This window comes from Pleurodeles waltl, chromosome 3_1 (genome assembly GCF_031143425.1).
Source record: "Pleurodeles waltl isolate 20211129_DDA chromosome 3_1, aPleWal1.hap1.20221129, whole genome shotgun sequence".
Classification (NCBI taxonomy): Eukaryota; Metazoa; Chordata; class Amphibia; order Caudata; family Salamandridae; genus Pleurodeles; species Pleurodeles waltl.
In genome coordinates, this window is record NC_090440.1 from 1,696,887,172 (window position 1) to 1,696,911,438 (window position 24,267).

The 24,267-nt window shown below is 42.1% G+C and overlaps 1 protein-coding gene across 8 annotated transcripts in view; it reads left to right on the forward strand.

Annotated features, from left to right (window-relative positions):
• The window catches only part of HDAC4 (histone deacetylase 4), a 1,159,747-nt gene that overhangs the window by 404,289 nt on the left and 731,191 nt on the right, over positions 1-24,267 (forward strand). The window contains exon 1 of one of the 8 annotated variants that reach the window (XM_069225518.1): positions 2,307-2,382. The exons of the other annotated variants lie outside the window; for them this stretch is intronic. The gene's annotated coding sequence lies outside the window, so the exon portion shown is untranslated. Of the gene's footprint in view, positions 1-2,306; positions 2,383-24,267 lie in introns of those variants that run through there. 8 annotated transcript variants of the gene reach the window in all.

The window sequence follows — 24,267 nt, forward strand, 5'->3', positions numbered from 1 at the left end:
TGGGCTCAGTTTACAGTAAAGCATAAATCATCACCTGAATCCAGTTATGCATTTTTGCTTACTACATGTTGCCAGTGACTTTTGCCCTCCCACCATTCGAAGCCCACTGAAAGGTGTGGAACCTGCGGTTGTCCCACAGACTCCTTTGTTGCATTTCACCCGTTTAACCTGTTAGCACTAAAATAGATACAAGAGTTCATAATTATTCCCACTATGTTGGTAAGAGACTTTGCTGTGTAATAACATCCTTGTTCCACACAATTGGGATCCCAGACATCTTGTGCACCTACACAAGAATGCATTCTAGGTTTCTGAGCCACATGGTGTTTATTTTTTGTGTCAGCCTTTTTGCAGCTGCCAGTGGTGGTTTTCATCCGAACACAATCTGCACACGATGTGCAATGCTTTAATTTGCATGCTCCTCTGTGTTAATTAATATTCCTGCTCATGAAAGTTTCGTCTTCAGCCACAGTTACATGGAGTTTAGCAGAGGTGTTTAGAGTTTTCACCAACTAAGCATTCCCTGCCCACGTTTTGTTCCAGCCAGGTGAAAATGTCTTTGCCTTCGGTTACAACCCAACAAGGCGAGGGCATTTTCCACCCCTGCCTTACCCTATTGAGTGGAATCCGGTTGATTATGATTCTTTAAGTGAGGCTCTGGATTGGCACAAAAGTAGTTTTACACAGGATAAGGTTTAATTTGTAAGCACCTCATTAAGTACTTAATGAACCGTTGGATTCCTGTGTGACTGCATTTAGGATTCTGGCTGACAGTTCCAGTTTTGGCAACAATATGGATTTATTCATTTGAGACTAAGGGCCTGATTACGACTTTGGCCGATGGGATACTCCGCCACAAACGTGACTTTATATCCTATGGAACTTGTAAAGCGGCAGGTGGGATTTCAATCACGTTTGTGGCGGAGTATTACATCCGCCAAGGTCTTAATCGGGCCCTTAGTTATCTGATACTTGATTTAAAAAAAAAAAATCAGACCCTTTGCTCAGACCGCACAATCCATATTTAGCAGAAAGTTTTTAGAGTAAAATGTAGTAATGTCTCTTTCCTCTGTTAAAATGTTTAATGTTATGAGTGTATGCAATTTTGAGGCGACTACAGTTTCGGAGAGAGCCTATATGAATGGGACTAAGTTTGAAAGGGCTAAGTATAAATCACACAAAAATTCACAGAGTAATAATTGGAAAAACAAGTATTCTTATGTGTTTCTGAACATCATTTGGCTATGTGTAGGTCATGCCCGGCTTTTGGAAGAGAATATTTCAAATAGTGGAAGCTTGGATACTTCTCCAGTATGTGCTTAAAGAGTGGTAGCAAAATACGTTCAATAGAGCAAGAATTGATTTTTTTTTTTTTTTATTAGAGTATTGCAGTATTAGTTTAACCTTGAGCGTGGTTGAGGGGTCCCGTAGCTGACATCGGAGTGGTTCAGTGTAACCCAAGTGTAGTGGTGCCTAATTGTTTTGAATGTGTAATTTTAGAACACTGGAAGTTTAAGAAATTGGGAACAAATTAGGTAAGAGCTTATGACTGTGGGAGAATATAAAGTGATATGATTGTTTATGTTGTGACTGCTATTGATTTCCAGGGAAGAAGCAATGTTATGTATTTTAATTTTATTTTGCTATTAAAGCTCAGGATTTAGTGAGTGGTGCCATCAGAGAAATTTGGGTGCTACTACTAATCATTGTGTAAAATTTGTATTGCATGACCGTTGTAGATTTGTGTGTTAGTGAACATTCTGGATAAATCATGATCTTCAGGTAAAGGAGAATGATATACCTTTTACACATAAATCTTATTGTTCTGGTGTGTAATAAATATAGAAGCTTGAGACTGTGCGCGGGGAATTGATTGCAGTATTAGAGGATGCAGTTTTTTTTTTTTTAGGTCTTGCGATGGAAAATATTTGAAATGTAAAATATTTGAATCCTCAGATTGAGCTGTCGGACGGTTCCAGGCACATTTCTGCATGTATCACTTGTGATGGGATGGTCATATTTACCCGAATGCCGTTTAGGGTGGTGTGCACCACATTATTATTACAAAAACATATGCATGTTTTATTTGACATTATGGGGGTGTGCTGGCTTTTTAGGATGATGAATCTGTATTTTCTGATTCTGTTCAGGCACACAATGTGAAACTCGTGAGAGTTGTGTTGATTTTCTTTCAAGAGAGATGAAAGACTTTATAGCTGTATTTTTGCACAGTGAAGTCGAATATTTTGTGTTCGCACTTTCAGAAAAAGGGAATTTATCCTCAAGAAAATGTGCTTCAATCTTTTCAGCACCGATGACCAACAAACAAAAAGAGTGCCTGCGTCAGGAATGGATCACCCCAAGGTCAACAGTTGCCCTCATGTAAGTACCAACATTGACCATTGTGTGATCCATTCCTGATACGGGCACTAGGCCCACCCACACAAGTAAGGTACCGTTTTTATCGGGAGACATGGGGGAATGCTGGGTGGCAGGAAATTTGTGCCTCCTCTCAGATTCTAGAACTTTCTGTCACCAAAATGTGAAGAAAAGGTGCTTTAATTTATTTTTGGGGGCCAAATTTTGAGGTGTGCAAACGATTCTGGGTAACAGAACCTGGTGAGAGCCCCACAATTTACCCCATTCTGAATTCCCCTAGGTATCTAGTTTTCAGAAATGTCCAGGTTTGCTAGGTTTTCCTATGTGCCAGTTGAGCTAGAGGCCAAAATCCACAGCTAGGCAAAAAACATGTCAGATTTGTTTGGGAAAATGTGATGTGTCCACATTGTGTTTTGGGGCATTTTACTGTCGCGGGCACTAGGCCTACCCACACAAGTGAAGGAGGTACCATTTTTTTCGGGAGCCTTGGCGAAATGCTGGGTGGAAGGAAGTTTATGGCTCCTCTCAGATTGCAGACCTTTGTAGCACCGAACTCTGAGGGAAAAGTGTGTTTTTAACACATTTTGAAGTTTGCAAAGGATTCTGGGTAACAGAACCTGGTGAGAGCCCCATAAGTCACCCCATCCTGGATTCCCCTAGGTGTCTAGTTTTAAAAAATGCACAGGTTTGGTAGGTTTCCCTAGGTGCCGGCTGAGCTAGAGTCCAAAATCCACAGCTAGGCACTTTCCAAAAAACGTCAGATTTCAATATAAAAATGGGATGTTTCCTGTTGCGGGCACTCAGCCAACCCACACAAGTGAGGTACCATTTTTATCGGGAGACTTGGAACACAGAATAGAAGAGCAAGTGTTATTGCCCCTAGTCTTTCTCTACATTTTGTCCATCCAAATGTAGGACAGTGTGTAAAAAAGTCTATTTGAGAAATGCCCTCTAATTCACATGCTAGTATAGGGTCCCTGGAATTTAGAGATGTGCAAATAACCATTGCTTTTCAACACTTTATCTTGTGCCCATGGTGGAAATACAAAGGTTTCCTTGATACCTATTTTTGACTCTTTATATTTCACGAAATGAATTGCTGTATACCCGGTACTCAATGAAAACTCATTGCAAGATGCAGCTCATTTATTGGCTCTGGGTTCCTAAGATTTTTGATGAACCTACAAGCCCTATATATCCCTGCAATCAGAAGAGTCCAGCAGACATAACAATATATTGCTTTCAAAAAGCTGCCATAGCTGGAAAAAGTTATAGAAAGAAACGTGGACAGAAATGGCTGTTTTTTTCACCTCCATTTCAATGTTTTCTTTTTTTAATTTCAGCTGGTATTTTCTGTAGGAAAACCTTGTAAGATCTACACAAATAACCCCTTGCTGAATTCAGAATCCCTAGGATGTTGGAAAAAAGGACACAAATTTGGCGTGGATAGCTTATGTGGACAAAAAGTTATGAAGGCTTAAGCGAGAACTACCCGAAATAGCCAAAAAAGGGCCCAGCACTTTGGGGGGAGAGGGGGACATATGGCCAGGCAGCAGCTAAGGGGTTAACAGCTCCTTCTTTACATTACTGATGGTAAACCTGTCTGATAATGAGGTGATCACTGCTGGCGATCTTGCATAAGATGGCCACTGATATAGTCTTCCTTGATACAACACTAATAATATTAGTATCATGGGGTAATTTTCATTATACATAAGTAGCTTTTCTTACAGAAGAGGTTGGAAACCCCTGTCATAAGCGTTATCATAACACGCCAACCCAGATAAATGAGCTTGGCATAGTCGAGTGTTGAGTTATTGAATGCAACAGTGCATGCTGTTTGGGCAGACAACGGGGAGGACACATTTCAGTTGCTAATGTTTAAACAAAATGGCAACTTTGACTACATTTCAGATCTGATAATGCAATCTCCGCTCTGTATCTAACATAGCACTTAAATTCTTCAATTTGTCCATATTTTAGTGCTGGTTGGTCAAAAAGGTTGTGCTTTGGTCTGTGATTAGCAGAGTTGATCATATTTCGGGGACATAGTGGAGGTGTTTCACTTTGACAGCATTCGTGCTTTTTGCAACATGACTGAGACCATCAGATAAAGAGTCAAAACACTGCAAAGTGTCACTGTTACATAGAATAATGCTTGTCATTGACAGACAAATCAAAAACAGTTCCCAACCCATAGCATATCTGTGGTCTGACTCTAATGGATAATGAAGGTAGAAAGGGCAGTGCAGATCATTTGGACACCCATCAAAACTTAATACGAGGATGAAACGTTGGGCCTCCTATACATTAGTTGTTTCAGATCATCAGGAAAGCCCCGAAGTATTACTAGAGTATCCCTCTAACTATGGTTACTTCTAAAAACTGGCTCAGAAGGAATGAATGGTGCATAGCATTGAAGGCTGCAGAGAAACCTGACTTTGTGAGCAGTGGCATCCATCTCCACGACTGGCACTGTTTCTGTTGCATGCTTAAAATTATAAACCAGACTGATGTGAATCTATGATCTTTTTTAAATCAGAAATTCTTCCTACTGAGTGACACCCACTTTGGCATGGGCCTTGGAGGAGTTGTGGCCGTCAACAACGGACAATAGTTATTATGAGAAGCATAAGCTAGATCGATTTCGTTCAGAAGTAGGCTGTTCAAAGGCTTTTTAAGACTTTTGCACACTTTCTTTCATGAGGGACACCATATGGGCTTCATATTCAGTGGGGTCTAGGTGTTAGTACCCTTTGGTACTGGTTGCTTTCGCGCTGACTTTCACTTAAGATATGCGTGCATCTAGATTTTTTTGAGGGGGCTTCTGATGGAATGTGATTAAAATGAGTTCAAAACCTGTGCAGTCAATTTTAGATCTACACCGAATAGGGGCTGCCAGATGGAATGGAAGAAAGGCATAAGCGATCACCATAATCTACGGACTGCTCCGTTGGTTGGCCTTAGATAATGTAATTTAACATCTTAATCTTTTGCTCTGCAGATAATAAGTGCAAAGCACATTGCAGTATGGTTCTAACCAGTGACTTCTAGTTCAGACACCTGCGTTCAGTGTGCTGCTGGAATCCCCGTTGTGGACAACTCCACTTTTTAGTGGGAGGTAATCTAAGCATCCTGTTCGCATTCAGGATAACGTGCTGAGCAGGGTGACGTTACCATCCAGTAATCTGTGAGAAGCTCTTGCATTAATAGGATTTGGGGATGCTGTTTCATGGCTGAGTGTGAACCAGCGAAGTTTAATCAGTGGATTATGCTGGGGAGCTGTTACACTCGTAATTGCAGCTCCTTGGCCCTTGTCTGCATCTTTGCCTGTGAGGTTTTCTGGACTGTTTCTGACTGGCCCGCTGCTGAATGATATTGCTGTGGACGCTAGGACCGGATGTGGCTGAACCAGTGCTGGGCCCTAGAGACCCTCTTCACTTTACCATATTTCAACCTGTGGGACTCAGGGTAGCACGGAACTTTGGCGAGAAAACCAAGAGTAGTTTTGCGCTGGGAGTTAAAGGCTGATTTCTCGCGGGACATGCCAACTTCGTTGAGCAGCTGCGAGGAGAATGCAGATGACGCAGGTATGCGTGTCCCTCGGAGCCTGGGAAATGGCTGCTTGCCAATGCCCTTGGAATCGGTTTGGTCAGCAAAGTAAGGCGTGCGCAAGTTAGAAAAAAATCTGATCTCATCGTCTGTTCTGACCTGGTACTTGTTTTTGAAGAGCGACTAATACAGCCCTTGCATCGTGGAAGAAAAGTTACTGCTAATTGATAATGCAATATAAAAACAAACCAAAAAAATTATATTTTGAAGCAATCAGGTCGAGAGAGAACTTTCTGCGGTTTCCGGTATTTTTCAAGGAGTGACGGAGAGTTCCTATACATCCCTTCTTCGTCCACACCGTCCCTTTAGATATCTTCGTTCTCCTCAAAGAGTGTAGGGACACGTGTCTCTGCTGTCAGTGTATACGAAGGATGTGCAGAAACGATATGGTGCTGTCGCATTTCTAACTTGTTTGATGGATATTCTTTTCTGCAGCCAGTCCTTGGTCCACGAACTTGTATTGTGTGAGCGTATGTTTGTTTTTGTTTCACATCACAGGTATATAGTCTGCAAATCTCTAAGTCTTAAACACGTCCTGTGGCTTTGTGTTGTACTACCCATGCTGTCTCCTGAGTATGATGTGTAATTACTTACTCTGGGGCGCCAGCATAGCAAGATAGGATTCTAGCAAAATGTGGCATTGTTGATTTGACCCTGCACTGCCAGTAAGCGTGTGGCATTGGGTCACTCTCAGTAATGTGTCACTAAAATGTAAAAGGCACTTTTGAATAGTGGTGGAAAAATGTACTCACTTCTGCGCTGCCATCGTCCTTAGGGTAGATGGGGTACACATATAGTTAACTGAGAACGCAGGGTTTCCTGTGCGGTTTGCTTTATTCATTGTACTCCTCGGTTAAATTTTGAGCTAGAGACTTGGCTCCCAAGGAAGATGAACCTATCGGAGTTTTATTGGTGGTGCAATTTTCTCGTTGAGTTTTTGAATGGCAGTGTACTGTGAAATGATTCTAATAGTTATTTTACTGTTAGTTCGACAGGAGCTTTTACAAAACCCGACAAAGGATACTCTATGGGGTGTCCCACTATAGGACCATTAAAGTATTTTTTTGCTTTTGTTTCTGAAACAATGCTTTCGGTTCCTTCACATGCACCTCAGAGGCCAGGCCCATGACTAATATTCTCTTCCATTTCTGTTGAAGCCCTTGTTTGGTTGGTGATAGGGTGACCTGGTTCACTTAACGTTGCAACAGCATCGTCTAGTCATTGCTGTGTACTTATGTTAACCAACCGTTCTTTTTAGAAGACACGAATTTGCATATTGTTTATCTTCACCTTTAAAATGAACCGTTTGACCCATCAGCTATTTTATAATATTGGGAGACTTTTGTTCCCGCCCCCACATCAGCCTGAAATCATTCGCTGTCTGCATTGCTAGATTAAGTCAAGACAAGCAAAATGTTTTTCCACTTCCTTCTGATAATTTTTAAGATATGTTTTGTCGTTCTATGTAGGGTTAAGGGGCTTTTGTAACTGAGAATCTAGCCTTGGTAGATTTATATGACTACAGAAACGTTTGCTTTTACCTACTATTAGTATTGATCGTCGAAGTTATTTGCATCAAGGACATCACCTTTTTATTATTAATGGTAACCTGCCCATATGTCTTATCTGGGAAGTACTGTGTTTGCTGGATCAGGCCGAGCACTTTTAGGAAAGTTTTGTTTTGTTGTCTAGCTAACGGCTATATCGTCGCATCTCATCTGCTCTACCTGGCCCACAAGATTCTTTCCATTTCTGAAGGTCTTTTGATTCATCCGTTGTTTACTGGCTTGTTCATGGGACTCTGTTGATCTTTAATGATGTGCACAAGGTGGTTTAATGCTTTTAGTATATTTTACTGATACAGCGTAAGGTTTTGGAAGCAATCTATTCAGGCCTTACTGTTTTGGATAACTAGCTCTGATTTACAATTTTTTTTTTTTAATAACTCCCACATGCCCGAGAATGAATTGATGATGATTGCACCACATTTGGGGCACTTTGCTTGTCATGTATCTCGTTTGTATACGTCCTGATTGTTGGTTGATTTGAATAATTTCAGTGCGTTATAGTTCTTGTTTCTGAACCGCAATTTAGAGAACCCTTTTGTTTGATGTATGTGAAATGTCTATGAAGTACTTTCTCTCTTATTTCTACACTCATCTGGTACAGCTGAATATTTAGATATCACTCGGTCCAAATAAGCATTACAAATACCCGAGTAGGGGAATGAGAGTCTACATAACACCCCATACTTATTCTGGTACAGTAGAGTAGTAGAGTCCCTCAGGGATTCATCTCTTATTAATTAGGTTTGGTGTTAGCCAAGACCTTTTGATATATATATATATATATATGTATATATATATATATATCGCAACACAAATGGTCTGAAAAGCCGAGCACGCTGACTGCTGGTGCCAGCATAGGGTTAAGACCACGACCCTCATAAAATTTTCCACAAAAGATTGCTGCACTCCCAGAGGTACGAAATAGCAGATTCCATTTATTCACTGAGTAACTTTCAAACACCACAATGCGTTTCAACATCATGTCTTCCTCAGGTGGTTTCCGTTTGAAGGCATACATAATTCTCATTTGCCTACTTTATATAGTCACAGGGGCATCCTGGGAGTTGCAGTTTAAAGTGCCGCTCTGAGTCCTTATTTCATTGTGGCTTTTGCGTTCTGCTAGTATCAAAAACACACACTATGCGAGGTCATAAAAGTCTCTGTATCATTTATGCTCAGTGCTCTTATATTCATACTTTGATAAATAGAGACAACATTCACATAGAATTCACATAGAGTTACTTTCTTAACAGAACGTGTGTTCAAACATTTAAGTAAATCGTTCAGGCAGGTTGTTCAAAATAACACCTTCACAAGCACCTTAACTCTGTGACAATTAAAATTAAGATTAACTGCACTGCCTCGGGCCCTTCACCCTTAATCTATATTCAGTCAGGGCTGCATCGGTGTTGTGGCAAGATACTTGCAAGATGTTTCCATTCCATTTGTGTTGCAATCAAAATAAAAGTGGAGGCACCCGGTTTTGTGGAATGGAAACATCTTGGAAGGACACAGGTGGCGAGGAAATACCAATTTCCTGCATGTGTACTACACACTTGGAGACGGAGAAATCTGAAACTTCAAATGCGCCTTGCGCCATCCTGTAACTAGTGGGACATCTTTATCAAGAGGTTTGGTGAGTTGACGTCCTGCAAGTAGACCATCCAATGAGTTAAGAACGGCATCCTTTTAAAGTGTGCCACCCTTAGAGCCTTGTGGTCTACCAACGATAGTCTGGCAATCTTCCAACAAAAAATGACTGTGTGCTTAACCATATCTTCTCCAAACAAAATTAGTTAGAAACAGCTGTGGACTTGATTATGTAGTAGCCTTTTCCAATCAGAGTTGCCCAACAGTTTGGACCTAATAATTGAGCTTAAAGTAGGATTAATTTCCTAACTTGCTTCCTGATAATGTGACCTCCGAAATTGTTGGTATCCTAAATAAAATCGCTTACAATGATCACCACACTGGGTGTAGACCTTATGTTATGTGATGCATTTACCCCGTAAGAGATAATGCCCTAACTCCTTTAAATCCACAGGAATTCCAGTACCTAATCAGGGTGCAAGAAATTATCAAATTATCAAACCAGTGTACCGGGACTCTTGGAGTGTAAACAAGGAGCATCCTGCTGAAATATATGGAAAGATATATTGTTTTTAGTTGAGCACTCAAGTCCTTCACTTGTTTGTATCAAGTTTTTCTTTTTTTGTTGTTGTAATTTTGGAACCTTACTGACAACTGAAAGCCGGGTTCCAGCATCCTGCATCAGTGTTTTGTCCAACTGAAGTACGGGTATTTGACTGTGGGTACCTTTTGATTCCAGGTGAACTGTCTAATAAATGAGTCTAAATCACTAAGGTAACTCCTATTGATTTTAATGGGGACATTTGAAAAGAGGAACAAAAGTAATGGCAGAATAGACATTTTGATGAGGGCTACCCCCTGCTGACCCACGTTAAAAGAAAGTGTCCATTGGCCAAATAGCCCTTTAATCTTATGCAACATCGAAACCCAGTTTAATTGAAAAAGCTGTAAATAATTGTTTGTGACATATATCTTCAAGTATCGTATTGGGCTTTAGGAATGAGCTTGTGGCTGCAAAGAGACTGGGAGACTACTGGCTGAGGTATTAAAATAAGGAGGGTTTCTTTTGATTGATTTTATAGCCTTCTATACTTTTAAACTGGTCAAACCAATTGAGCACCTTCTGCACATTCTCCTTTCAGGGCTTCAAATAGAGAATGTCTGCGAACACTTTCAACTTGCCCATACCCAAGGCAGGGATCTCAACTGCTTGATTGTCCCAACCTGGTCACCAAAGGTTCTATGAAAAAAGTAAACAAAGTAGGAGAGAAAGGGCACCCCTGAAGGGTCCCTCTCTTAATCGCCACTGATCCTGCAAACTCAGAATTGACTATTGATATAAATGGACCAGCAATCTAATAAATTGGGTAGGAAAACTAAATTTCTTCAAACCAAAAAAACAACGCATCCCAGTTAAGCAGATCAAAGGCTTTCTCAGCATCAACCATTATAGCTGCTGCACTGGTCTGGTTAACTGAGAAATAATCCAGCACCTGCACTAGGAAGCCTGTATTTCCAGCCACGAACTGGCCTGCCACAAAATCAGTCTGGTCTCTATGAACTAAAGCCTGGGCAAGCAGGGTAGTGCCAGAAGCCCATCCTTTCATCAAGAACTTGTAATTGGCATTAAGTAAGCTGATAGGCAGATATGAATTAATGTCCATGGGATTCTTGCCTTTCTTTAAAGAAGCTAACTATTGTAGATTCCTTAAAAAGAGAAGGGACTTCCCTCCCTCCTTAACAAAATTAAACAATTAGGTCAAAAAGGGTACTAGAAAGACTGCAAAAGTTCTATAAGATTTGTCCGGAAAGCCATCATTTGCAGAAGGCCTTCCCACTAGGTACAGAAATAAGCAGATAAACTTTTCAGCCTGAGAACTCTGCAGACACAGCAACCTAATAGATTGAAAATATTGTGATATATACTTGTTTGTGATGTTGTGTAGCTAGTTTCATAGCCAGCTTTATAATGCCGTAGGAAAACTCAGTAGACCCCAGCCTTTTCCGAGACTGTTTCCCCTTTTGCTGTACTGTGTAATTCCCTAACAGATTAAGCCTCCTGCCTCACCCATGTAGACCAGGCCAAGAATTTCCAGATCTGTTGACTCTCTTCATATAGTTGCTGATGGAATGCCCTGGAGCTACCCTCCAAAATAAAAAAAAAAAGTCTCCCAATGTTTGCTTAACCTTTTCATGATAGTTCTCCGGGAAGGGGGGGGAGGGGGAGGCACACCTTGGAGCCTATTCTCAATCTGCAGAGCTTGATCTACTGCTGACTGCAGCTGAGCTATTTGCTTTCTACGCTTTCTGTGCTGCTGTGCCTTGTAAGCAAGGATCTGGAACCTGGCTGCAGCCTTAAAGGCTGGCCATACAGAAATCAACGAGGCTGTGCCCCTATTTAACTGATAAATTTCCTCATTTCTATGTGCCAGCCCTGATCCAATAAAAGTGTCCGATCCAGCTGCCACCTGAGCCTTTCACCCCTCGGTGTCTCCAACTCCACTGTGACCGAGGTTAAAGAATGATCAGAGTAGGAGTTAGCCCAAATATCAGAACCCATTCTTTTAATAGACTTAGAGATTTTAAAAAATGAATATGAGAAGCAGTGTGGTATCGAGTGGAGAAGCAAGTAAACTGAGAAGTGTTGGTCATACCTCTCTGGACCAATTCATGCGAAATCGTGCTTGAGTGTATCCCTTACCTTTTTAGTATGGGGCTCCAATTGTTTTTTTTTTCATTTTATTTGAAGTATCCAGGGCTAGGTTCTGAATAAAATTAAAATCACCTCCTATTAATAATGGCCCACTCCCCTCATTGCAGTATTATACATTTGCAACAATGCATCTGTTTCCTCCAAGACAGGGGCATAATGGATGACCAGATTTAGAGGGGGGTGGAAGAAGCCCACACTACCACCTTCTCCACAAGAATAGGTGCCATGTTATTGCACCCCGCTGCACACATGAAACAAAAACAAATCCACCCACCCCTGAAAATGAGTCAAATACAAGGGACATTAAAAAAAGAGAGAAGAACCTTCATTATTCACCATCAGTTCTCAATCTTCTGAAGCAACTCCAATGCCTCTCCAAGATTAGTAAATGACTAAAACTGCCCCTCTACCCACACTTTCAGCTTAGACTGTTGGACTATAGATGCCTGGGTTCCCAGAGCTCTAAATTAGTCTATTATTTTGCCAAAATCTCTTTGACGAGCCGCTGATGCCAACATGTCTGCGTAAATGTGACAGTGGGCGTCTCAGGTGTTAAAAACTGTTTTCTTTCAATTGCCATGGCCAAAATGAGCTCTTTTATTCGATAGTTCTAGAAGTTGACCAGGATGGTACTTGGAAATTTTGAATCTTGAAGACGTTGTGATGGAACTTGATGGGCCCTTGTTTATGGTTAAGTTTCCTGAAAACTCGGGCAGCACATTGACCTTGATGAATGAGTCATCCCATTGAGGAATCTGCTGCCCACTGTGTGGAGGTTGATGCGCTGAGATGATTTTCAAGCTCCTCAATCTTATTTTTCAAAAGACATCTTTGCTTCTGAAATTGCCTTAGTTCTTTCTGCATTGTGATAACTTTGTCCTGGAGTTCTGATATTCCAGATTCAGCCTCCTTCAGTCTTTCTGGAAGTTGTACCATGTTTTATTCACTACTTTGACAATCTCATGCAGAATAGCGATTTCAAATGCCTGTGAGCTCTTTAGTTCCCTGATCTCAGCCACAATAGTATTGACTATGCTTTTTACACAATGTTCTGAGCTGGCTCCATTTCCCCCGTCCCCTTGCTGATATTCCTTCTGCTGGCTCCGCTTGCGGCATTGCTGCCCCAGGGCCTGCGGTCTCCTCACAATCCCACATTGCGGCAGATCTGGGGTGCCACTGGCAAGTTCAACCCTTCTAAATGATGATACGCTCAGGGCAAGAGATAGACCAGGGGTGAGGTCCGGACCTGGGCTTGCAGAGGATAATGTAGGCTGTGCCTCTGACAGAGCTCTAGTAGCAGTGGATTGAGATATGGTATTAGACTCCAACAGCCTCCCCTTCGCAAACAAGGGGTACTCTTTTATTTTTCCCTGCTGCGGATCTGCCTCTTCAGTCACCCCCCATGTACCTCCTTGTTCTGCGCCCCGGTTTGAGGCCGGCTAGAAACATCCTCAGAACCTTCTGCCACCTCTTCCAAATTACAGGCTGTTCACCGTTCTCTATCCCAATCTCAGCAGCATTCTGTATGCTGGATGAATAAGACGCTGGAACTGCTTCCATGTCGGAGTCACCTTGCCAAGGCAGCAACTGACTTTTGCTTGTACAGTGCACCTCGTAACTCTCTGTACCAGCTTAGGGGAGGAGTTAGAGGTACCACCGGAAATCGCAGTTTTTTTATACTGCTCTCCCATGTTTTTTTTTTTTTTTTTTTTAAACAATAGCCTGGCATCGTTTTTTGCCCCCCATTCCTCCTAGCAGCGCCCCAGCAAATCATCTGCGCCCAAGACTCCAGCTTTCTCATCTGCAATTCCCCAACTGTACAGGTGAGCAAAGGAGGCTCTGTGCCCCGATTTTCATTCAATTTGTGCCTCTTCCTCACTACGTGTGCTTCCACCATAGAGGGTCAAGATAGAGCTTTAACAGCTGTCACTGGTGTGCCGTGCACCTTCCGCTCAGCAACAGAGGCAATAGGTTACGCCACCCTGACTCCTCCTGGCTTAGCACACTTAACTCTAGCTGCTGGCACAAAAGCCCAGCACTGAGAGTTTGTAGAGGAAAACAGTGAAAAGTTTTGGCGTCTCCAGCTGATTCTGCCCTCGTTAAATGCACTGTAGCACTCAAGCGTCTTACATATAATGAGCGGGCAACTCCCGCCACTTCAAGAGTTACCTCCTGTTGCTGCCTTGCTCGAGCGCAGTCTGCTATGAAGCCGGGCGGTGTGGCGAATCACATATGCTAACGACCAAGCATGCGGGCTACCTGGGTAGAGATCTCAGGCTAACATTTTTGACAAAGCAGCCAATAGCTCCGAAGCCTGCGTTTCTTGCTCCAATTAAAGATTTAGAAGCAACCAATTTAAGATGAGGGCAAATTAAAAATACACTATGCAAATAAAGCGAAGTTCGTTTGTCACAAAATAACAAATGGCTAATTTGTAGTGTGCTCTACTGAGGATTGTATCCAGCCCTGCGTACCTTTTTAGTTCTTCGTCTGCAAGATTACATTTTCTAAGTTTAATACACAGTTACTTTTAATGTAAGAATAACCAGTTGGTGTTTCATCTATTTGCCCCTAATAAAAGCTATTTTCAGAATATGGAAGCAGTGTATACCGTGATTTTAAATGGCATGAGAAGGACAGAAAATAGACACCTGGTCACTGAAGTGCTTATGTATTAATTTTGATTTAAAGGAATTAAAATGCTACTATCTAAGGAATTCTTTACAGTTCCTCTCTTGCGCCTCATGCGCTTAAAGGAGCTATTAACATAAATATTTCCAACATGGTATTATGTAACTGTATTTCTTGCTGCTTTCTGTGTCAGTCATCATGCAGAAATCCAAACAAAATGCTCATAAAACAAGAGTTTTATTTCAGTGGACATTTCAGTTCCTCCTAAACGTATATTAAGAAGTTACAAATTGATGCTTAGGTCTGGCGTTAGCCTAGTCCTTTTGATTTTTACTAAAACTATACATATCAATTGCTCTGTTGTGGTGTCATTCACATTTTTCTTCCACCTACTGTTGCATACAGAATAGGGCAGTGGGTCAGCGCACTTCAGCCATTGAGAGACTTCCCTGTAAGTTTTGGAATTCTGTTGTTTCAAAAGGAGCATAATGGCAATGTGCGCTTTTTGAGACCAAAAAATATTTTTGCCTTGATTGACCCAGACCTACCAGTGTCCTCAACAATAAAGTTTTGCAAAAACCATGACAAAAACAAGCATTGAAAAAAAACATAAAAGGTTGTCAGACAATGCCAGGCATATTTGGCTTTGCCAGTGCTTGTTTAGGAAGTATTGCCTCTCAAAGTAGTGGCGGCGTGGAACCATACAATGAATGACAAGGATCTAGTTTAGTCAGTTAAGATTAGAAACATTGCTGGGGTGGGGGGGAGTTTCAGTGAGATTTATGAAGTACTTACGGCACTTACGGCCTAGTCTTTATATTGCTAACATAGGTAGAAGAGGTTAAGCTCAACTGCCAGAAAAAAATCATCCATTCTCTGAAATGAAAATAGGTTTATTTTGTGCTTTTCAAGATATGTTTTCATCTTATGCAATAGGCAAAAAGTAAAAAAAGACAAAAAAATACAGATTAGCACAACATATACCAATTAGCAAAGAAATTCGCAGAGAGTACACAACAATTCCCACCATGATATACACAATTTGTAAAGCACCCAAACACATTCGAAAAGAAAGTGTGACATTCAAGTGGCATCCAATCGTAAGTACCAATCAAGCTTGCAGGTTTGAAGCAGGTCCGGGGCAACCTTCCATAGATCCCAGTCCATAATACTCTATCCAGCTCCCTCATATCTTATGAAACTTAGTGGGGGCATCCCCTGCTGCAGTAGGTAACCTTTTCTGCTGCCATGTAAAGATCCATTTCCTTCCTCCATTTGTGAGTGGTTGACACTTCCGGCTCCTCCCAGTGTCTCGCCACATCTCTCTTGGCCACCACCAGTCCCAGGGCACTAAAAAGGAGCTTAAAGCGCAGGACGTCCATATCATTTGGGATCCCCCAATAGAAATTTCTTGTCAAGCTGAAGCGTGACTTCAAAGATAGCACGGAGTTCTTGCACAATCGTTGTCCAATATGTCTGTAAGAGGGAGCAGACCAAAAACATGTGTATGAATGACCCTAAGTCCTCGGTGCAGAATAAACAGGTCGGTGAGTCAGGCCGCCCCATGCTATGCAACCTGCGCTGATCACAATAAACCCTGTGCACTATTTTAAGCTGTTTTAATTGCATACGAGCTTTAATGGCTACCTCTCTGGGATGCTTTTCTGGTTATTTTCAACACTTAACACTTGAATTTTGAATTGTTCTTATGCATGAAAGTAGAGCACACCAGATGTTTGTGAGCGCAAACAGACCATCTCCCATAGACTCTTTATTGTACTTGAAGACAAAGGTGATGAATTTTTATTTTTTTTGGAACCTACTCAACACATCACTTATTATTGCCCTCACATAAGGGTAGGTGGCTGACAGCTGTGCAACCTTCCCCTTTAGTTCTTGCAATTAATTAATTCTTTTGGAAGGCGACTACGTGGGTTAGATATCAAGCAGATCAGTGTCAGATTTAAAGGTATATTTCTTTTCCTGCTCACCTATATCATTTTCCAAACGAAAACCCATTGCAGAACAGATGCATTGAGAAAGGTACCAGCTAAAAAAATCAGGAATTGCCCAAGTAATTCATTTTTACTGAAGTGATGGAAGATTTGTTTGCGCGTTCCAGTTTTTTTTCCAATGGACCAGATAGCATCTAGTGGTTCCGCATTTCTCAGTGAAAGACTGTCAGTTTTGTTTTTTTGTGTGAAGTTATATAATACAAAGACTTGGGGAAATACTTCCTTAGCTTGCAGGACTATGAGCAGGGAGATGACATAGATTCTGCAAGTTGTGTTGGGATAAATTACTTAAGGTATGCTTACTAAATATTTGAGAGGATAGAAAAAGCTGTGGATTATAGTTCTTTGGTTGGCTCCAGGATTTGATACAGCATCCATTTCTTTAAAATGTGAATGTGATCAACCTTTAATTATTTAGGTATTTTATTCGAGTCAAACGGGAAATGGGACAGGTTAATAACTCAGATAGTTCAAAAAAATGAGGGAAGTTGGAGAGGCTATATTCAGGTTTGCGAAAAAAAGACTATGACAAAAACCGGTGTGGGAGATGGTTTAGCTTTATGAAAGCAAGTGCCTAGCAGTAGGCACTTATGTAGCTGGAGTCAGGGGGTATACAGCTGTGGGGATGCTCCAGGCCACTGAAATAGTTTTTATGTAAACTGACAGTGATTCCTAGAGTCCTGCGAGCTTCGTTCACACCGAATTAGGGTTGGTTTTTACTGAAGATCATAGAAAGCTGGCGTCCCTACGTTTGTGGCTAAAAATATGGTATACCCCATAAGCCCACTTTTCTAGAAGAGTGTTGGTTGACTGTCTAAGATTGGATAATGGACTCCATTCCATGGATGGCTTTTGTAAAACATACCTTTTATAATTTAGGTTGTAGATCTTTTTTTGAAAATCCTGAAAATATTCTTGCTATCCATAAAGCGAAACTAATAGAGCTTTATGATTCAGCTAGAGAAGAATCGAGGTTGATGGGTGTTTTAGAGATCCCTACAGTCATGAGATATATCCAGATTTGCACAACATGTAGTATGGAACCATATTTGTCGTAGATAGTGAAACCAGAACACAGATTTTATTTAACCAGATTAAGGTTGAATATGGTCCGTCATTTAGTGGCTTTTACATTCTGTGGTAATTGGTACGCATCTCTACATCCATGCCCCTGTAATGGGCTAACTGAACAATCTACTTTGCACTTTATGCTATTTTCCATTTCAAGCATTTGTTAGCTTGTCGACCCTAGAGCTGTGTGTGTCTATTTTAGCGTATATGGAGGTTAGGCTTTTTTTGTATATGGAACATCAGTGTGCACATGTCCACGTATTTGTCTGGTGAGTGAGACTGGGATTCTAGTGTTCTGCTTGTGGACTGCCCCTGCTTGCCATTTTTTTGATTGCCGAGCCTCTGATTTACCCCCGTTGGCAAGTCTAATGGTGTTGCATGACGCGTCTGCAATATCTTCAGCAGGGACCCCTATACCTATCCACTTTGTACCCCTCAGACACTAAGAAAGGTAGACCTCTAGTAGTTCATACACTGGGTGGTCAGCATACAGATTCAGGGAGGTTGAGTCCCAAAATGGGTCCTCCCCCACCCCTTGTGGCACCACAGACATCAGTTGGTCTTGGCGCCTAGCAGGTTACAAATTAGTGAATGTCTTGGATAAGACCAGTGTCCATTGGACCGTTCCAGCTAGCTGATGTGTGGGGCTTCACTGCTCTAATTCTTGGGCCTCACTTACAATGGCTCTCAGCGGTCTCCGCTTTCCACCTTCTCATTGGTGATAGCAAGGGATGGTCGCAACGTTTAGCATCCTAGTGGCATGTGCTGAGCTTTCAGTCACGACATTAATGTGGGCTGTTGTCCCTACTGGTGCCACAGCAATAAAGGACTAAGCACATCCAGGAGCCCCGGAATAAATGTCTGAAATCTTGACATCCTACCTCACTCATGCCGATCACTCTCCAGGTACCTCAGATGGTTGATTGGGGAGCCCTGCCTCTGAGCAAAAGCAGGGCCGCATGTGGTCTGTGCAGCCACCACCAGACTCCCCCGGCCTGCCACCCCAATGTGTTTTCTACGTTCCGAGGCTGGTCCACTTTTGCCTTTCCTTAGTCGCTTTCACACAGGTGCTGTGTTACACCTCTAGGGAAGTCTTAGTGGTGGGGCATCCTGCAGCCTCCTGGCCACAGCTGAGCGACTAGTGTCCTGCTGCAGGCACTGCCGTGCTGAACCAATCTGGGTCTCCTCTGGTGCCTCTCCGCATCTTGCAGCCTAGCCACTCACAAGCCACTGGGGGCCGGCTCTGCTTGGAAGATGCCAGACATGCGGCAATGTCACGGCAGCGGAATAGCAGCAGCTCACAGCCTAGCAGTCAGTGCTCTGCTGGGGGCGCCACTATGTTAGATTCAGCCGGGTTCATCCAAGTGCTTCTCAGTCCAGGGTAGTCTCACTACCCCTTTACTCCTGGGGTGGACTTTCTAGAATGGGATATGTAGAATGGTATTCTTTTTTTTCTTCTTCTAAGTGGAAGAGATCCAAATCTAAGTGGTGTTACATGTAAAATGTTTATAGCAAGAAAGTTTTCTACCATCAAAAAGTCAGCACAAGACCATGAGTTGCTTGGTTATTTTCCTAGCTCTGTTTCCTTGCAAGTAGGACGTTGATCTTATAATTCTACCTCTGTAAGACACAGCCCTCATTTGCTTGGAAGATAAAGGTGTGCTGAAGACTTATATGAGCCTCTCCTAATGTTCAGAACCTCTTCCACATGTATATACTCATGAGAGACACCCCTTTTTACATGTGACTGTATGCTTGCTTCTTTATAGGATGCATGTTGTGTATTTGTTTGCATAGACTTAGAGAATGGTATGGGGTTCATATCGGAAACAAACATCAGTATGCTTAAAAATAAGTCCAGACCATAAGCTTTTGATTAAAGAGCTGGTCCTTGGGTAGCTTTTGTTTTCAATAGATGGGCACCTGAAGAAGCAGTGGCAGGATGTTTTCAAGGATAGAGCCTTAAGAGTAAGGCAAACGTTCCCCATACTGCTTGTATTTTCATAAGACCAGCAGTAACCTTTTGGGCATCTGGCAGTAGGTACCAGCTCTAGAGAGCCTCTCCTTTCCATCTGGATACCCAGTTGTACTGCTTAGTGCATAGTTGCTTCTACAGACTGGGAAGCGTTCTCATAAGGTCTCTTGTTTCACCTGACTGCCCATTGTTCGTCCTTGAGGCAAGTATGTTCCCACAGTATATTCAGGATTGTCTTCATCTTTTTTAGTTTATCTTATTTGCTTCACCTTTGTTTTAGTATGTTTTACACGAAACCACTTTTGACATGTTTTGTTGCCCCACTGTGAGTTGAAGGCATGGACTTATTTCAAGTGTGTGTGGCAAATAACTATATTTATTTCACATTTGTATATACCGCAGTTTTACCCAAGATAGGCGAATATTGCAGTGGCTGGAATCTCTCCAATAAAATCGGAGACAAACAAAAATACAGCACAACTTAAATTAAATCCGCATCAAAGGTAAAGTCAATCTATGCAGGTGGAGTTGGTTTATGTTAGGAGATATAGAAGTAAAAGAAGTTAGGGGTAGAGCAGGGAAAGGAAAAAAGTAGAGTTTGTGTTTTCAGACAAGAGAAATGGAGGTGGAGAACAGTGGGGGTCGGTAGAAAAATTAGTATTGGGAAAGGGGTCAAGATAGCGTTTAAAAAGAGTTTGTTGTAACGAATACTTTCTTTCATGTTTAACGATGTAATATAAATGTTTCAGAGTGCAACATTGTCTTAGTTTGGGGTGTTGATAAATGGTTGTTCTGTTGATTTGTGGCATGCCTGGATTATGAAAGAATCATAGAGAAGGCGTTTTAATACTAAGTAGCAATTGCGTGTAGCATATGCCTTTAAACTAGCGTAAAGTACCTTTAAAGAGTCCCTCGAGAGCCGATAAAGCCAAGGTTAGCTCACAGCTCAATTTATTTCATAGGTTGCTCTGCAGGTTATTAATTCACCTTTTACCTACTTTAGATCTCGGATCTCAGCCAGTGTTTATCAGTGCTCACGTTACACAATGACAGCTACTTGTCACAATTGACACACGTTCCAATTCTTGAATTTCCTTTTATTTTAGTCCAATTCAATGTAAATCAGGGTTACAACTCAAAGTATTTAAGGATTGTGTCACACTGTAAAAAATAAAGCTGTTCTCTTAGTGTCATGACAGGCTATTATGTACTTTAGGAAGTCTTTAGCATTAACCAGTATCTATGTATGCCATGTCAATCTTTTATAAACCCCAGAAATGGCATTTCCCAGTATGTTGGTGTGCCATGTCAAAGTGTTGCAAGTCAGTAGTAGCAGTAGACAGTATCCCAGATATTTCAAATTTGTTTTAATAGTTCGCTTTGAGTGGACTGATCTCTCGTTTTGTAAGACTTTCTGTTTGTTTGTTTTTGTTATTTTTATGCAACTATTTTTCCTCTGGTACGCTTAAGTACGGGAAGGTGGTTGTTGGGCTACATGGAGGCATGATCTAGGGACTTGAGAGATTATTGGAAGCTATAGCTTACTCAGCACAGAGGGTGCAGGCACAGAGGTCCCCTGTGTGCTCTGTGAATTGCTAAAGTAGCTAAATACGTTTGTCTTAAATATAACAATTTTCAACAGAATAATTTACCAGACCCCTAGAAACTGTGTCAGAAATAGTAAGTACAGTAGATGTTCTTTTCAAAGGAAAAAAACAGATTTGGCAGATATTTTAAAAATGATGTTGCAATGGTAGATTTTCTGTTTTCTGTTGTGACTGAGATGAGAAGACGCAAGAGAAAGAAAGCTGAAGTGGGGTAGGGAGGAAGAGATGATAGATGGTTCAGAGACTCCAGAAGAATGGAGAGGGGGTTGAGGGGATATGTGAGTTGCTATGAATTGGACACCAGAATCGAAGAAATATATATATTTTGTTTGTTAAGAATTGCATTCACCATGATGTAATCATCTACATGGTGAACAGGGCCTGCTTCAGGGCGGTGTAATCATCTACATGGTGAACAGGGCCTGCTTCAGGGCGGTGCGATCATCTACATGGTGAACAGGGCCTGCTTCAGGGCGGTGCGATCATCTACATGGTGAACAGGGCCTGCTTCAGGGCGGTGTAATCATCTACATGGTGAACAGGGCCTGCTTCAGGGCGGTGTAATCATCTACATGGTGAACAGGGCCTGCTTCAGGGCGGTGCGATCGCACTGGTTGCTGACTTGAATTGGGGGGGGGGGGGCACTTTGTTTAGCAATAACTTTGAAACTTGCGATTTAAAAGCACCTGCATAAAAGTTCCTTGTGCGTCCAGCCTTTAGGAAACTAAATGTCAAGATACCTCTTGTGATTAATGTTCCTGCTAGGGAGAGAGATCAGCGTTTTGTCTAGCGGCTGCTTTGACTTTCCATAAAGTAGCGTAGTGGGTTGCAAAGAACAGAACTATATTTTTTTAGTGGATAGCCGAGAGGATTAGTAAAGCCAACCTTTACAAGCCCTTTAAAACAATTTTATGTATGTGAAAGGGAGGCTCTGGAAAGATGAGTGGCACGTTTACTGGGTGGTAGTGAGGGAATCCGAGGAGGTGGTCATGGGGTGGGGGTGCCAAAAAAGACTGTTGCACAGGGCGCCATCAGCGCTAAAGCCGGCCCTGGTTGTGAATACCATTGACATTGAAAAAATTAGGAATTTGTTTTTGTAACACAAAATAACTTCTTACAATCCCAAGTTTCTAAGTCACAGACAGCTGTGTGAGATGCTCATTGTAGAGGGGACTATCTCGATATGCTGTTGGTGGTGAGATGCATAGTCTGTTTAAGGAGCGGGCAATATAGACATGGCACTGGAGGGAAGTGTAAGCATATGGCATCGCTGGGCAGTGAGAAACTGGCCATGGATGGCAGTGTCAGGAATTGGAATTAGTGAGAGAAGCGTGAAAAGCCGATTTAAGGGAATAGTATGAGTTGTAGTGTAGTTGTGAGGGTACTCTATACCAAGCTAGCACTAGTGAGCAGTGTTTGTCAAGGTGGTTCTGGTAAGTATGAAGAGGCTGCACCAGTATGACCTCTTCATACTACTTCCTGTCTTCTGATTTCTTAATCCCGCACTTTAAACAAGTACCAATTTAATTCTTGCTGCTCTCACGTTTGACACACAGAGAATGGGAGAGAGAAGCATTTAATATAGATGTAATTACCAATGTATTAGTCCCGTCAAGCTTAATATTTTGGGTTTTCAAAGGAACAAGGAAAACCTATATCACAAGAAATTCCAGTGTTAATGCTAGTGTGTCAGTGAGTGCCCCTCTTGTTTTTATGTCAAAGCCTAACACACCGGTCCGCTGTCTGGTTTGCTAACAACATCTTGGGGGATTCGGAAGTCTTCCCTGAGAATGCATTCTGCCTTTGCTTTGTAACTCATATTTGCTTACTTTCTGTTTGCTCACTTTGTTTTAAGCTGCCCAATTCAAGTTAATCCCTCCCGTGGAGCGTAGACTATTTACTGTATTCTTCCACAGTGCTCCCTATCTGTAAACAGGCCTTTAAATCTCATTCTTATATTGCCACATTTCCTGTGTGTTCAGAAAGAGGTCAAACGTCAGGGTCTGTCTTCTGAGGGAGCTTGGTGTTCACTTTTCTTTCACTTCAAAGTGAGAGGATTTATGTAACAATCTTGCTGTGAAAGCAAAGACTTTTTTAGCACACAAAAAATATAAATGTTTGTAAATGAACTGTGTAGATATTTCAGAATATGTCAGCTTTAGGAAAGCTCAAATAAAGCACTTTTTTGTGATTCTGAATAATTTAGTACAGTGGTTCCCAACCTTTTGACTTCTGTGGATACCCACTTTGTAAAGAAATGGCTCCCTGTTGCAGTTACCCCCCACTTTTTGCCTGATACTGATGCTGACTTGACTGAGAAGTGTGCTGGGACCCTGCTAACCAGGCCCCAGCACCAGTGTTCTTTCACCTAAAATGTACCATTGATCCCACAATTGGCACACCCTGGCATCCAGATAAGTCCCTTGTAACTGGTACCTCTGGTACCAAGGGCCCTGATGCCAGGGAAGGTCTCTAAGGGCTGCAGCATGCATTATGCCACCCTAGAGACCCCTCACTCAGCACAGCCACACTGCTTACAAGCCTGTGTGTGCTAGTGAGAACAAAATGAGTAAGTCGACATGGCACTCCCCTCAGGGTGCCATGCCAGCCTCTCACTGCCTATGCAGTATAGATAAGACACCCCTCTAGCAGGCCTTACAGCCCTAAGGCAGGGTGCACTATACCATAGGTGAGGGTACCAGTGCATGAGCACTGTGCCCCTACAGTGTCTAAGCAAAACCTTAGACATTGTAAGTGCAGGGTAGCCATAAGAGTATATGGTCTGGGAGTCTGTTTTACACGAACTCCACAGCACCATAATGGCTACACTGAAAACTGGGAAGTTTGGTATCAAACTTCTCAGCACAATAAATGCACACTGATGCCAGTGTACATTTGATTGTAAAATACACCACAGAGGGCACCTTAGAGGTGCCCCCTGAAACTTAACCAACTATCTGTGTAGGCTGACTAGTTCCAGCAGCCTGCCACACTAGAGACATGTTGCTGGCCCCATGGGGAGAGTGCCTTTGTCACTCTGAGGCCAGTAACAAAGCCTGCACTGGGTGGAGATGCTAACACCTCCCCCAGGTAGGAGCTGTGACAC